Source organism: Montipora foliosa, chromosome 10 (genome assembly GCF_036669935.1).
Source record: "Montipora foliosa isolate CH-2021 chromosome 10, ASM3666993v2, whole genome shotgun sequence".
NCBI lineage: Eukaryota > Metazoa > Cnidaria > Anthozoa > Scleractinia > Acroporidae > Montipora > Montipora foliosa.
In genome coordinates this window covers 18,802,305-18,819,804 of record NC_090878.1, presented here as the reverse complement: position 1 = coordinate 18,819,804, position 17,500 = coordinate 18,802,305, and the positions used below count along the sequence as shown (strand labels likewise).

Sequence of the window (17,500 nt, the reverse complement as noted above, 5' to 3'; positions counted from 1 at the left end):
AAGTTGATTTTTGATTTTAATTGATTTTCTAATTCCCTTAGTTATCCAAGGTTTTGATGATCGCTTAATCATGCGCTTTGAGACTGGCTTTAACAGTGCGTGCTTGTTGAGAAGATCATTTAATTTATTATAAAATTCAGAGAAAGATTTATTCACATCAGTGTTTTTTGAGACTGCTTGGATCAAGTCAAGTTGGGAAAGGTCGTGTAGAAATTCTGTTTCAGAATAGCTTGAATAATCCCGTGCTAAATTTTTGTGACAATCATGCTTGAAAATAGTTTTATCCGAGTGAAGAAAACAAAATTGTGAGAAGTGATCAGTTAGATCGGAAATTATGTTGCCACTCGTTTTATAATCTTCAAGATTACCTATAAAGATATTGTCAATAAGTGAATAAGAATTATTATACACTCTTGTTGGTTTATCGATTGTTGGCATTAAGTTAAAGCTTTGCAGGGAGAGAATAAAGTTTTGAGCATATTTACAGGAATGAAAACGGAGAAGGTTTAAATTAGTATCACCCATGAAGATAATTTTCTTCCCAGAGGCGCTAAGTTTTTCAATTGTTTCATCAAAATATTCTTGAAAATGTTCTGGTGAATTGTGCTGTCTATAGACCACACCACAAATCATATTTGCTTTTTTTGGCAAATGCAACTCAACCCAGAGAGCCTGATAAGCTTCATTAGAGGTTTTTTCAATAACTGTATATTTGAATCTTTGATCAATGTATATGCCAACACCTCCAGCTGAAAGGGGCGTCGGCACATACTCAAAGTTATAATTAGGTATCATGGGATTAAAATCCAAATCTCCAAGCTCATTTCTTATTCTAGTTTCTGTGATTCCAATTATGTTAAAATGAAAATCAAGTTCTTCTAGTAAATGGGTTTGAAATTTTTCTAAATTACTTTTCAGGCTTCTAATATTGGTATGAAAAAATGAAAGGCCATCGGTTGAATTAGACGAAAACTGGAATTGTCTTTTAGAACGACAGAAACTATGGGGAGAAAAGTATCTACAGCTGATAGCTATGGTATAGGGATCAAAATAAGACCTTCTATCGGGAAAACTGTTTAGAGTAAATATATCCAATTCATTAAAACTTGGTAAACGCTCAAGATATTTCTTGGTCGGGAGACTTGTGTTTAAACTATTATTAAACTGACCGTGAGAAGGAATAATATCACATGAATAGTACGGAAGCTCTTGTAAGAGAGCTTTGTTTACCTTAGTTGGTTGTATTGCTACTTGACTTATGTTTCCTTAACTTGATGACTGCTCACGGGACATAAGATTATCTAAATCCCTTGAAAGCTTGATTGCGATGGGTCGAGATTCCTCGCTTTTCCTCAGCCATACAATCGAATTTTTGGCCCAGCAAAATGCATAATTACACCTCTCTTTAAATTTCTTTGCATCTGCAAGCAAGCTTTGAAGACGCGGCGTCAAATGGTCGAAGATACCAACTTGATCCAGAGAGACATCTTCCTGTAGACCGATACTCGTTGGGTTTACATTTCTAATTTCCCTACGACGTGCCATAACTTGCTCGCGAATAAGCCTTCGTGTAAATTTGCAAATTATAGGTTTGGGTCGTCGTTCGGAAGCATGGCGTGGCGTAATCCTGTGGGCTATGTCGATGTCATACGGTTTGACATCTACTCCAATTGCATTGAAGATTTTTGAGAAAAGCTGCGAGGTCTTGAAGGCATTTTCGAGTGGTTCCAACTCGGGGACGCCAACAAGTTTGATATTGTAGGAATAGCTATACTCTTGGACCTGATCAATGGCCATCGAAACTTTTGATACTTCGGTTGATAACTGCTTCAATGATTTTTCAAGAGTGGATATTTTGTCCAAGGCTCGGTCTCTAAACTCATTAAGATCGTCATATTCTTTGCTTAGGAAGTCCAAGGACTTCAGTGCGTCTGGATCAGATGCGCTTGCAACATGGCCGCCAGCATGATTCCCCTTCAGATTCTCTTGAACTTTCTTAAGTTCGGCAAAAACTTCTTCCACTTTTTCCTTTAGCTTGTCATTCTCAGCTTTTAGTGACTGCACAGTATCCTTAACCATTTTAAACTTATAAAACTTTGTAGCTATAAAAACATAATCACACTATCCTGGAGCTCTCAAAATTGCGTCCGCACGCTGCGCTACACAAGCACAATCCCATGCATCTCCGCTAATATTTCATCCTCTCTGCATCTCCGCTAATATTTTATCCTCGCCTTCAGTATCACTCTCGTTACCCTCTTGTGTATTTTTTTCCATGAGGGTTTGGCAATCCTCAGAGTCCGAGGCATTTTGCTCGCGGAGCGGAGCGAGAGCATCCCTTGGTGGGATTATTTGGCGGGAACTTCGCTTTGAGGTTCCTGGCTGTAGCGTTTGCCCTTGCCTTTGCCTTTCCCCTTCGTGGAAGGGGTTTCCTCCAGTTCATCGAGCCTTTTAGTTAGGCTTAGGATAGCTGAATAAAGAAGCTTTAATTCAGCAAGCGATCCAGAAGGATTCGCGCCACTTGTGACCGCCATGTTTGTATCTTGCGTGTCATCAGTTTCTAAGATTTTGTCTTCTTCGTCCGGGCTTAAACCAAGCGAATGCGGATCCTCAATACTTCTTCGCGTCTCTGTAGCTGACATGGTTCCACTCATGTGAAAAAAAAGGGCGCCGAAAAACTTCAGGAAACTCGTGAACGTAGTACCACTCGCAATAATCTGACTTAATCGCTCGGACACCAAACTCGCACTGAGCTCGGGTATCGCATGCTTGCTATCTCACGTGACCTCCGATTGTATGAAAATGCGAGGTAAAATTTTCATTCGAAACGCAGCATTAATAGAAAACGTCTAACCGCTATTTTCGATTCAAAATAAAAAAAAAATTAAGCTTTTTAAAGTTAAGTTAGAAATATTGTATAAACATACTATTTGTACTGGGGTTTTCCAATGATGCAAGAGCTTGATGATGACTGTAAAAGTCGAATTTTCATTGAATATTGTTGAACTTGAAGTGATATATTTGTACAATCATTTGAATGCGGCGGCAATTTGTAAGTACGAAAATATGAATTTCTAGCCAGGAGTGTCCTGTTCTAAGCATTGAATCGCTGCAACAAAATAAAAAGGACTTGTCTGCTATCAGAGCTCTTAAAATTTCCCCCTCAGCAGCTATTCAAATTTGAGCATTTTCAATTCAGTTTCTTTAAGACTGAAACGAACGTCATCACAGTAACTCAGAGTAATTACTACAGACGAAAACAAGGCAATGAATCAATTATAATTCAAAGAAGATTCGAGTATCTTGCGCTTAGCGCGGGAAAACGCGTTCGAGCGAGTCACGAGTGGTTTTGGTTTTACTTCTGATTTGGTGAGGAAGTGGAGCGAGATTTTTGAGCCTAATGCAAAGTGTACGTAAGCAACCCCCTCCCCTAGACCCTATTTCAGACAACAAGAAGAGGGTTTAAGTGCCCCATTTTTGACCAAAACATGCTACTGATTTGGCATGAAAGTTCTTGAAAAGACTAGACCCTCCGTGAGGGTACACTGGGTTGCCTGTGGTACGTGCACCGTTCCAGACATTTTTTTTCAAGTTGGGGGTCATTAAGAAGTCATACCAGACGAGGCCCTTTGGCTCACAGGTCCTAACACGTTCGTACGACAAAACAGATCTGTCCTTGCGTAATATGTAGCTCTGACAGTGCACGATATTGTTTGGGTATTGTCTATCATTGTAGTGCCATGGTAGAAGTCTTGGGTAAATAGTCTGAGAAGACATGTGGTTACTAGCAAAGTACTGAACCCGGAAAGATTGAACAAAATAAATGGGAAGTGAGAAACATTGGCTTCTGGGCTGACATGTTGATAAACTTCTTTTCACCACAAGTTTAAGCGTGCCCTCTGAGCATCTGACAGCTCTGTAATACCAAAGTTCACTGAAGTTAAGTCCTCTTCGGCGGGGTTAGTGTTTGGATGGGAGACCAAAACCTAAAACAGAAGCATCGGACCGAAAATACTATTAACGAACGCAGCAAGGTACAGATTTTGTTAGCTTGCTTTATGCAAAAACAAATATTGATGCAAAAGTAAATAAATATTGATACACCGTTTTTAGAAAGAGCAGAAGGAAGTTTCCAGGACGATCGCTCGAGAATAACATATTTACGACATGAAAACAACATTTATTTTGAACCGTGAATATAGAATATAAAAAGTTACGATCAGCGACAAACATTTTGGGGGATTTTTGCAACGTTCAATTTTGTTATTCTACGTTTTGTCTGCACAAATAAATCGAAAAATCGAAAGTGACATCGCCGGAATTCAGCGGGCGCCGTGATGAGGTTACCGCGGCATGTTTACTCGCGAAACAGTGAAGTATCTGTGTCAAATGATGGCAAGCTACCGGGTTTTTGTAAGTTTCTTTTTCTGTCAAGTGTTATAAAGTTTGACAATGAAATGAGCGAAGTCAAAACGAAGATCACAATCGCCCAAGTCTTGTTTATTCAAAGTCAAAATTTACTCTCCAGGACGCGTACGACGTTATTTATTCTAACCAGGTAATTCAGTCATTTTGGAAATAGCAGCTACTTTATTATTCAACTGCGTCACAATTCTTCACTGATTTTGGGGCTCATTTTGTTGAAACTCAAGCACGCTTCCAACAGGCCTGTGAACCCTTCCTGTTTACAGAGCAATACTAAAAAACTTCTCCCATATCACATTTCAACCTTAAGCTCGAAAATTCAATACACAACATGATATTATAATTCACAAAGGCAGAAAATACCACAGAATCCTTTTCCAGCGAAAAATTTATTGAAACAAACAACATATTTGCTCTTAGAGGCGAAAACCTCTTCCTATTTCATTGCGTGCGTGAAGACAAGAAACTCAATCGTGTCAAATTACCATGTACTTCAGGTAAATACAGCTCACTTTGATTTGAGGGTCCCCTATACCCCTTTGTAAAACTCAGTCACGCAAAAAGATTTCGCCTTTTCACGCGTCACGAATCATATTCAAAATTCTTTCACGTTCACGCAAAATTCGAGACGATCACGTTTCGCGTAAAAATAAAAATGAAATTCACGAACTAATATTTTCACTTCTTGTAACCTTTCTATAAAGGTGTTTATCCTCCGAGTTTGGCTCTTCTATCGAGTGGTCATCTAAATCGCAGGTCTGTCTGACCTGCAGAGATTCCAACTCCTCTTGAGTTTTAAAGGAAAGTAGGGCGTATGTTTTAGCGCCGAAGGCACAAGCCTGTAGGAAGGGTCCGGGGGTATCCCCCTCCCCCAGGAAATTTTGCAAATTCAAGTTCTCTCAAGTGGCATTTCCTGCAATTTGGACACCATTTTTGTGATATTCTATAAGGTCTTTATTCTTACCACTGGAGTCCCACCATTTTTGGAGTTGCTAAATGGAGTAAGACTGCGGGCCTTACGAGTCTGCTCAACACAGGGTATTCAATGGAAAGACTGGGCGAGACATTATAGGATACTCCTGAGGATACGTTTTAAACGTCTTACACTCAGATCGCAAAAAAAGTACTTAAGATAAGCATTTTTTCCCCCTTGTTTTGAGAATTTTATGATAAATCGGGAGAATCTGATAAAAATCGGGAAAGCGGGAGGGAACACATCAAATCGGGAGGGTTGGAATGTCTGGACTTGTCCTTGTCTGATGGAGTCACATTTTGACTTCTAACTAATGCGACCCTTTACTACTTCTAGTCTTCTCTAGAGTAAGTTAGCACGCCTCGGTTCACCGTCGTTAGCTGTAGATGACTACTTTTCTACTGAAAATTTGATTGTTAGTCTCCTCAGGTCTCCTGAATTAATGGCCTGTCGTTGAATTCACCGAGACGTATTATTTGTGGTATAAGTTTTTTTTCCTTATTTCCTGCACCAATCACCCACGGTTACTCCGTTGTATTCATGTATGTAGCGTCTGTGCACGAAAGCCAAATATTGGTCAATATTCCGACTATTCCCGCTCTAACGAACATTAGTTGGTTTATACACTTCACATAAAAAGGAAGAAAATTTCACCTCTCTCTTTTGAAGCCGGTTCACTTCCGCGGGGGGGGGGGGGGATACTTTAGGAATTTCTGGGTGGGGATGTGCCGCTGGGACCCTGGAACCCTTAGCCTATACCAGAGCTAGTTCAGCTGAATTTTGCTACCCTATGCTAGAGTAAACTCCCACCGATTTCCATCTAAATACCGATACTTGACAGTTAATAATATCCAGAAGTGTTATGTTGAGGCTGAGTTGCGTAAATTTAAACTTTGCCCACTCGACCTTTTTATAATTTTGAGCGGAAATTTCTGGTTTCCTTAGTCTTGATAAAATCTTCAAGCGATTGGTCAGTTTCGTGAAAAATGATACCCTATTCTAGACCCAAACGCTCTGCACCTTTTTTTGATCAGATTTTATTGCTTGAAAACCATACCCTTCTCTGCAGCACATACCTATATAGCCCATATATGGCAATATAAACCCCCCCCCCCCCCGGTTCACTTCAAACCAGCCGTACGTCAGAGCACGTGGTTCCAATCTTTCTGAGGTTGTCTGTCGGCATACGCGACGAAAGATGACGTAATGTCTTATCTTATTTGTTCAAAAACCATTGATGCCCTATTTTATGACTTTTATCGATCCATATGAAATCCGTGTCCTATCAAAACCTAATCAAAGTCGTTCGAAAACAATACGTACATTTTTAAAACAATAAAATGACCGGAAATTCATCACGCAAAACACAGTGGTTTACGAATCACGTTTAATTCAAATCTTCATTCACGAGTCACGTTTAATTAAAAAACTTCGTTCACGTGGACATGAAAAAATCTTACCATCTTTAATCACGAATCACGAATAAAAAAAAATTCAAATCACGATTCACGAGAAAATAAATAGCCCCATCACGCTTCACGTAAAAAGTATAGGGCACCCTCTGATTTCGGCTCAACGGGCGATAGATTGTTGTCCAAGTCCATTACTCGTCGCTTTTAAGATTCCACCGCCTGTATATCCAATTGACTTGCCATTATTGAGCTTCATAAGGGTATATTTTGTTCAAAGATCCACTAAAACGTCATTCGCGTTACATGACTTTCGACGCCATTACCGGTTAAGTTAATCCGTTCTACTGTGTCCACCAGAGAAATCTACGCATTTCCCACTACCCTCTCGATCCTAAGAAAATACGCGCAGAAGGCTCTATGCACAAAGCCACCACTTAGCAGGGGAGTGACAGGCAAGACTTTTCCCGACACGGAAAAAAATAAAAAACGACGAAATCAACGCAGACCTCGACTGGTTTGCCATAGGCAACCCAGTAATAAAACTCTATACCTTGCTTCAGACTACAGAAAAGACAATGGCCCATTTTCGGACCAACATTCTCAAAATCTGTAACGCCCCGATTTTAGACCAAAATTGCTCGAGAGCCATACCCCTTGGAGCGATACACACCCATGTTGACATAAGGGAGCTTGCACCTACACAACCCCCCTCCCCCTCTCCTAATACCATGGGGACAAAACCAAAATCAACACTCAATTGGAAATTGCTCTTTGACCAAATTATATATCATGAGTTAACCCGAGCTCTGTTTTGTGCGTTCAAGTCAACATTGCTCTTAGGAATGTATACGCAGATCACCTCAAAAGGGAAGTTATTAAACTCAATTTTGACACGAAATAGCATGAATACGACTTGGATTCCTTATGGGACGACCTCGCAGATACTGAGGTGGTGTGTAGTTACAGTTGAAATTTTCGGCCCAGTAGATAGAAGAGATTGTTGGGGTTGAGTAGGACTTTCCTGTTTGATCTAAGTCCCCGTGTACTGATGGGATTAAAACGTTATCCGTAAAACGCCCAGGATTCATGCGCACGGAAAACGTTCGACGCGTTTACGAAGGAAAAGTTATATGTGTGGAAGAATGCCGTGTAAGGTAGAAATATATTACATTGTGAGAGGTTCATTTATTTCAAGATTTCAAGATCTCTAGCTCTCTAGCTACAGTTTTCTTGTCTGGCGTTTCTTGTAGGATTGCAAAAATGGTTTCTCAAATTCATTTCGTTTCTATTCTAAGAATTTGATTAATTGTTCTACATGATGTGAGCGCATTGTTCTTTGTTTGGAACTCGAAGCTAGGAAATGTTTGAAGGGAGCATAAAGCGATGTGAAATCACGGTCTTCATAATCTTACAAGGATAAAGTTTTAGATATGACGCCGGGACTCCAAATTTACACATTTCTTGTACGTTTAAAATAGTTGATCTTCAGCGCATTTTTCGGGTACGTCCGTAGCAGGTGATTAACAGTTTTAACGAAATCAGTCAAAAATAATGATCTGAAAGACCTCTTTGTTAGTCAATCACCTCACTTATCTTTTCTCTCTTGCCAGCGAAGAAAGCCAGATAACCAGACGATTATGCTGCTGCCTTTGTCAGCCAGCCTCTGAGCGTGTGAAAGACCTAAACGGTTTTGCCGCTTGAAATCGTGTGCTTATTATATAAGGGAAATAATGAAGGCGTTTCTTGGAAAGGAAGTCTTTATGAAGATGATTCGCTTGCATTTTGTAGCAGGGCGTTATAATTAATTTGAAACGGAAAGCGAATTAAACTTAATTTATAATTAACACTTCTGCCATGCAGAAAAAAGGGTTTTTGTCCTAGGAAAGTTCTTGTATAAAGTGCCCCCGTAAACGAGAAAAGGGTTCAAACTTTACGTGATTCACGTGTTAATATCGGGGAAGCAAACATTTTCGGCTGCAATAGACCAATTTCGATTCAAAATTCAGTCCTAAAACAAAAGACATCATCTCGAGGCTCTGGGGAATAAATCTAAGGATTTGTATGAGTTTATTCCCCAGAGCCTCGAGATGATGCCTTTTGTTTAGGACTGAGTTTTAATATATCGAATGTGGTCTATTAAGCACCTACATGATATTTTGGACGACCTTAGACCTCATTAATAAGCAAACTTTATACTTGGAAAAATAATAATTAAAAGACACTAAAGGAAATTTCTCACTATTGCATGTCTCACTTTCAGATTTCAGGTTTTTGTCAGACCAAATTGCATCCATAACTGCGAGGATCACAGCATTACTTGATTTCATATCCGCAGTTCAGTATATGGTTCATTTCATATATCATTTTGTTCATTGATTCATTCCTCACATTCCTCACGGGAACATTAGAACCCACAAATGACCAGCTCCCAACTTCAGTGGCTTCATAGCTCAGTTGGTTAGCGCGTCGCACCAGTATCGCGAGGTCACGGCTTCAAGCCCACTTGAAGTCCTAAATTTTCAGGCTTCTTTACGCAATTGCTAAAATTGCGTCCATAACTGCGAGGATCATAGAGTGACTTGATTTCATATCCGCAGTAACTGTTCAGTATATGGTTAATTTCATATATCATTTTATTCATTCATTGTTTGCACGAGAACTGAACATCTGATTCAGTATTTCGCCCAGGTCTAATTGGTATTCGATTTATGTGCACATCGGAACAAGAGAACTCGAAAGAATGGAAAGCTGTCAGAGCCTTTCATTTAGTTAAAATCACACGAATTCACCTCCACGATTACATCACAATTGAATAGAGCTAAAACTCATTCAAATTGACGTTTTGGAGTAAGTGAAAATCGTGAACTAAACTCATTCACTGTCTCCGCTGAAACAAAGGCAAAGTTCTATCTACATTTAGTCTGCTCTGTCGAAAATCTTATGATCCCAAATCACTGACAATTATTAGTTGAATAGCATTATATGTTCCACTTTCCCAGCTTATTATCGAAAATTTTAATCCTCTTCTTTTGTGGTCATTTCGTTGAGAGGACGTTTCTTAGAAAGCGCGGTATAATGCTTTCCAGTAAAGTAAAGCAAACCATAAAAGAAACTTAAGGCCAAAACCCTTGTTTCTGGTACAGAAGAATAAGCTCTACGTAAAGACACGTTTTTCAATTTCCTATTTTACCAGTCAATCTCTGTATTTACACATTCCAGTAAGCGGACATTTTTGAAATTAAAATTGGATTTTTCCTTTGTTTATGCTTTCTCTCGGAATTGACACTCCTTTCTCTAACGCAGAGTCTAAACACATAATTGAATTGAAAGGACTGGTTTTGAGATACAACCGTCGACAAGCATGATTTGTTTCTGTTCTACTTTTCCACGAAATGTGACCTAATTAACATGTAACGTAGAATTCCGAAAGTAGGGGCACCCAAGAGTAACGTTAATTTTAAGACCTTTCTAATGATTCCCGAAGACAACAGCCGTCTTGAAAGTATCGGTCCCTTTAAATTAATTGAAATTCCATAAGAATAAGATCATCAACATTTCAAATCCCTTGTACCTGTGCTCTTACTGAGGACCACAATGCATTGCGATTTGCAAGGGAGAAGGTTTTCTGTACTGACTATATCTGCCGATTAGAGACCCGAGTTACTTGCTCGGTTCAGGCTTGCTTGCTGCGGAAGCAATAAACTTTGATCTCGTTTCACTAACTTCAGTCTACCGCAGCACAAAACAAGAGTATTGGGTGTGGTTGCTGGACTGCCTTGGAAACCACGAAAAATCGCTATTTTCAAAAACGTCCTGTCGACGAAATGGACATGCAAGTTGAGGATTAAAAATTTTGATAATAAGCTTCTTCCGAAAATTGAAGACGACATGTCAGTGGTCCCGCTCGGCAGAGGATTAAGAAGTGTTCCTCTTCGAGCAAATAGTTTATTAACCGTCGACTGCAATGGAACTTGGTTGTGACAAATCGTGCTCGAGTTGATTTGATTCCGAACGGTTTGACTCGTACTCGAATATTGAAGTACGTATACCGTGTTTGCGAGCATTTTCGTCCCAGACCCAGACGATCGCGCCCAAACAGCAGCAGCGAACAGGGAAATTAAAGACTGTGCCTACTATTGCTATTGCGCATACGTTCTGTGCATCTCGAGATACCCGGGTTTCCTATAGGTAATGCTTACTAATACAGTGATATTTTCGCGCGAAGTCCCTTAAATCGGGTTAAATCAGGCAAATAACCGCACAGAAAGCAAGAAAGTCACTAGGACAATAAAGTACGGCTTTTTTAATCAAGAAATTTTCGTGTAAAAATCTTTTTGATCATGAGTTTGTTATCAATAATTTTTACCCTCCGAGCCTGGGCTACCTGCGTACGCATCTAACCAAAAAGGCCCGTCCCAATGTTTAGCAGCGGCAAGCGTCATTTGGAATGTAGTTATTCTCGAGAGCCTTCCTGTACTTCGCCCCATAGACAAAATTTCTCCGATAAATGACTCTAGGTACCTGGCCTACTCTAAACTCTAAAATTCATAGACTCGATAACACTAATTGGTAGACAATACTTTGCACCCTCAAGGTTGTAATGAATCCCAATCCAAGTGAGGAACTGTGTAGGTTCCCAGACTGATTATTCTTGATTACATGCAGAGGTAAAGCCAGCTCGAGCTATGTCAGAATGAACTCTGTTTGCCATCGCCTTTGTCGAATCATAATTGTCAGCTGTAGCCCAGCCCCCATCAAAGAAAACGGCAATAAATTACCGCTGGCTCTGTACCATGCAACCGAGGAGCGAATGATATTAGTGAAAATATAAGGGGCCACACAGAGGCCGAAAGGTAACACTGCCAAATAATAATAGCGTGTCTCATTGTGAGCTTTCCATGAAAAACCTAAATATGTTTGGTGTGGTTGGAATATAAACGAGGGCGTTTTTCAATCCTCGTTCTTGATCCTGCGCTTTACCAGGAAACGATTAACATACCTTAAATCTAAGGTTCACCTCTTTTTGCAATCAGGCTAAAACGAAACTGAGAATGGGTTGACAACAACTGGTTTCTGAAATACACGGGTAATCCTAGCACCCGATTCTAATAGCTCAGATTTGTTCATATTATCTGCCTCAGAATACACAGAACGTTGAAGGAAATAATAAACCCTGACACCTTTATATCAATGATAAAATACATAACGACTGCGATACTTGGAGGGATATTATTTGCCCATGATGGGGACATTTGATCTGATTTTACCCATTTTGCGGGCCCTAGCGAAGGGAATTGACAATGACTGTGCAAAGCAGTTTCACGGTCGATGTCACATGACTGCCTGTCTCAACCACAGGACTGCCCTTTCAAGTTTGCCGTGTTTCCTTAACCAGTTTCTTCTCTATTAACTATGATACAATATGTACATTTCGCCAATAAAAATAAAACATAAAACTTTAAGGTAAAAGCTGTTAAAAGCATGAGGCCAAACGTTTTCGATCAATTTGATCAAAAACGTTCAGACTGCATATGCATAATTTTTCCTTTAATTTTGCCTTAAAGTTTTATATTATGATACAATAACTCCTCTCAGGAGTGCACTTACTGGGACAATCCAATTATGCATAGGCACATTACATTACATTACATTACCCTTACCAGTAAAAGGGTTAATAGGGGTTACAATGCTATGGGTTTAAGCTGACATATTTGGGCCGATTAAAGCTCACGAAAAAAAAACCTCATAAAATAGTTCCCAACGTCAGTGGCTTCATAGCTCAGTTGGTTAGAGAGTCGCACCGGTGTCGCAAGGTCACGGCTTCAAACCCCGTTAAAGTCCTAAATTTTTCAGGCTTCTCTACACAACTGCAAAGGATATCTGCGAGGATCATAGCTTCACTTGATTTCATATCCGCAGTTCATATATGATCCATTTCATAAATCATTTCATCGTTAAAATAGCCTTAATGTGGTATTTTGGGGTGTATCACTAAAATGGGTCAATAACAAATTTAGAACTTTTCCATGGTAATATGTAACTCCTTTTCGGTTAAATCACAGAAAAGGTAGACCTGAGCATAGACAACCTTTATCCAGTTATTGTAAAAACTTCAAGCTGATTTTTTTAAGATAACCCATGCAAATGAAACCACTTTCAAAGGTGCCCTTTGCTTTGTTGTATTTCTTTTATGTTGCTCTACCGTTTTGAGCATTTATTGGGACTTTCTACTCTTGTCTCTCAGTCAGTCTTTGCTTGTCATGAAATTTCCTAAAATTGCATCACAGAGCTCCCAACACTGAGCTTTGGTCATCTGTGCTTTGATGTTGCAGTATTAAGGACTTTGCTTACTAATTCAAAGTTATTTTTGGGGGATGATAAATTAAGCACACATTCAGTTACGAGGTCTTCGGTCTCAGGTCTTGATTAGTTTTCGAGACACCCTCTTGTAGAGACAATTAAAGAGGTGTGCATCATTATTCTTCATTCAATAAGCTCAGTAATGCACGAATTTTGATTGGTTCTCACCAATGATTTGTTAGAGGACAGACGCATAGCTTACGTCATTGATCATCGAGAACTTATCATTCTTTATTACATCATTAGGACAGGCAACGTCAGGAAATTTATTCCTAATGACTTGCGTGGTGGCCTTTCCTCACTGTAGGCGTGCCAGCATGCAGCATCCATTCGACTTTCGACAGTTTTTGTCTAATATGTTAACGCACAGTTTGGAATGCTCTGCTTCCTGCTTTTGTAAACGCTGATTCTGTTGCTGCATATCATCAAAAACTTTTAATCCATCACACCAGTGACACACTCGGCTAACGCCTCGTGTTCCACAAAATTTCATATGCGGTCTTATTGACTAGTTTCACTTATTAACTTTTCTTTTTGAGGGGGGGTGGATGTTTACATAAAAACAATCTTGGGACTCTATCATGCTTCAGTGAACTGAATATCCATTGTTTTCACGCGGTTATTCAGTTGTGAGTGAGGCACGCAGGCAAACAATCTACCGATATTGATGCTCACTCTGTTCCAAGGAGAGTATTGCAAGGTAAGCTTAATTGAATATTCTCGCCTACTGTGTGAAGTTAATTATTTGTTTGTTGTGTGATAGAACTGTCCTGCCTTCTCTACTTTACTTGTACATCGAGAAAGTAAGTTAATTTAAGTCACTTAAGTTTAGATGAAGTAGAGTAAATTTCAGTTTTCTTACCCGGTTAGATTCATCAAAACGGACGAGGGTCTCACGAAACAAAAAATGAGTGCCTAAGAATGAATTGAAGAATTCTGATTCTGTTATGTCTCATCGGCTTTAAAGTCACACTCAAAGCTAAGCAAGGCTAGAGCTTCATATATTTGGGTTCCTTTTGCAACCTTAAGCCTCGCTAGACTAAATCATCAGTTTTTAGGAGCAATGGAGCAATCAACCATTTGGAGTAAACAGTCATCGTTCCGTAAAGAACTGCCTCATAATTTGCACAGATTTATTGAGTATAAAATGACTTGGTGTTGTTTATGTTTCGTTTCTCATTTAAATGCCTCTCGTAACTCTCTAACTCGGCGGGGCCTCACATCAGTCCGCATCCATTTGGAACGACAGTGGTAATTAAGTTGGTCGATGTCTGTCAACATTGTCCGATATAACAAAGTCATTTTATGCTTAATAAACCAGTTCTGATTACTTTTTGAGTGAACCTATGATCCTCGCCGGCAGTTATGAACGCAATTTTAGCAATTCCGTAAGAGTCGGAAGGATCCTGAAAATTCAAGACTTCAACGGGGTTTGAACCCCCTACCCCATTGAAGACTTGAATTTTCAGGCTTTTCTACCGACTCTACGCAGTTCATAAATGCGAGGATCATAGTTTCACTTGATTTCATATCCGCGGTTCAATATTGATACGATTCATTTCATATATCATTTCATTCCTTGATTACTTTTTACTTGCTTCCTGTTGCTTTCTCTGTACTTTGGATTAAAGCTAATCACTCTTTCAGTATTTCTGTTATGCATATTTTCTGAATTAAACTAAATTAGTAATCGCGGTCATTCAGTTGTGACTGACGCACGCACGCAAAAAATCCATCCCCTCTTTAACTTATTTGTAATGAATGGTATTCATTTTTCCTGCTTAACTGGTTGTAAAGAGGGACGTTGCAAGGCAATAGGAATATTTGCTTGCTGCAAGAGTGTAATAAATTATTTGTTTGTAGTTTGATCGACCTATAGTGCCCTCAATTCTTTACTTGTACACCGAGAAAACGAGTCAGAAATGATGCATCTTGAAATTTTTAAGAATAAAGAAGGTTTTAGTTTTCTTATCCGGCTCTGAGATTCAAAATGGAAGGAGTTTATAGAAAGCAAATGATGACTAAGAATAAGTAAGACCTCGTGACAACAAATGTGTGTCGAGCATACAGAATTTAAGTTTCAAACGACAAAGATAAAACTGTTAGGCTGTACAGTTTTCAAAAACCCAAATAGCAATCCATTTTAATCTTCTTCAGTCTTGCCTTGCCTCCTTTAAATTTGTATTTGGTGTTTTATTCAAACCTTCCTTCAATTTTTAAGTAGATACATGTATTTTTACGTTTCGCTTGATTTGGTTGCCAGTTCCCGGTCGCTAAATTTGCCAAATTATAAATTTTTCTGTATCTGTGTAAATATGGATCCAGAAGACCATCCTGGAAACGTTGCCGAAAAAAGAAAAAGGAAACCTAATTTTACTATCAGAGAGTTCACAATGATTACAGAAAACGTGGAAGGAAATAAAGGCATCTTGCAATGCAAGTTTACCGACAATGTTACCAATAAAACCAAAACTGAAACATGAAAAGCCATTATAGAGAAGGTTAATGCTGCTGGTGTAGCCAGCAGAACCATCTACGAAGTGTAACAGAGATGGAAAGGGCTTTTCACCATAGCCAAGAAGGAGTTTAGCCAACAAAAAAAGGCGCAAAGGAAGACGGGTGGTGGACCGGCACTGGGCGAGCCCTCCGATACAAGTAAAATGATTGTCGAAGTTTATGACAACACGCCCGGTTTTTCGGGAATAACAGATTTTGAGTCATGTGCGGATTACCGCTGTTACCGATTACCTCTAGGAAACTTCCAGATGCGAAGAAACGTAAGGCTACAAGAACTTGAACAAGTGGCAAAAGTGCGTGATTACGAGCGGTGTTTCTCGCTAGATCATCGGACAACAAATCGGCAAGGTAATTTATGGAGTCTCAACCAAAACGGAATCTCGACTTGACGTCGTTGTCGCTTAAGTAGTCATCCAGACGTGCATTAAAAAGCCTCAGCAACAAACAGCAACATGTCGGCCATCTTGTTTTTGCAGATTTATCCATGGAATAGCGATTTATTACCACCTCGCAAGGTGGAATAAATTTATCCCAGATATATTCCTGAATAGCGCTATTCCTTCTTTCAGGAACAGAATTTATTCCGGGGATAAAGTTATCCCTGGAATAAGGCACATTTTAGGAATAGAGTTATTCCTCCTTTCAGGAACCGGCCCCTGATTTTTCAGGCTTCTCTACCGACTCTACGCAATTGCTAAAATTGCGTTGACCTCATAACTGCGAAGATCGCAGCTTGACTTGATTTCATATCCGCACTTCAATATAATATGATTCTTTTCATATATCATTTCATTCGTTAATTACTTTTTTCTTGCTTCTTGTTGGATTCTCGGAACTTTGGATTAAAGCTAACAACTCTGTCATTCTGAGTTCCCAGTCGCTAAATTTGCCTAATTATAAATTTCGCAACACAGCCTCTTCAAAGCTAAGCAAGGTTAGAGCCTTATATATTTTCGTTCCCTTAACGACCTCAATCGCAAAGGAATAAGAAATCAGTAGTTCGGATTAATGGAACAATTAACTATTTGGGTAACAATCATTTGATCTCTTTCCGTGTAGAACTGTTGCATTAATTTGCAATTTGATCGAAGTTGAAATGACTTCTTGTTCTTCCTGTTCCATTTGTTACTTCCCTTAAGAACTTTTCATCAGTTTTACGCTCCAGTATTACTCATGTCTCTTGGTTTTTTCTCTTTTAATGTAATTTAAAAGCCCTGAAAGTAACCAAGAATCAGCTCCATCAAGATTTTAAAGTTAGGAATGGCGGACCATTGAATAAGAAAATTCCAGTTAAAATAAACAAGTGTCTTTTTGTAATCAAGGCTTTAAAACTTGGGTCACTTAGTCTTAAGTAAATAGAACTTTTGAAATCCAAGAACAAGAAGACTTCATTTTTTGGTCACAGTAGCGCTTCAATAGTATGAACAAGGAATTTTATTTTCTGTTCTTTTCTCTATACCGCCTTTATATTAAAGCAACGAAGTATGACAGAATTGTTTTTATGTTTATTTTGTGAAGCTGCCACCGTCATTCAGTTGTGACTGAAGCACGAACGCAAGGAGAGTATTGCAAGGTATGTGAATATTATAGCCCACTGTGTATTATATATATAGTTAATTATTTGTTTTTTGCGTGATAAACTATCCTAACTTCCATTCTTTGCTTATACATCGAGAAGATTAGTTAATTAAGTCTTTGATAGTAAGATGAAGTGGAGCAAGGAATTTCGAAGGAAGGAAGGAACTTTATTTAAGTGTCTAGTCGTTCTAGCGCTGGAGCACTAATTGGGGACACTGTAAACTGAAATTAACAA

General features: G+C 39.1%; 1 pseudogene; it reads left to right on the top strand.

Moving 5' to 3' along the window:
- Positions 1-17,500, top strand: part of LOC137974459 (tetratricopeptide repeat protein 28-like) — a 282,236-nt pseudogene that overhangs the window by 234,497 nt on the left and 30,239 nt on the right.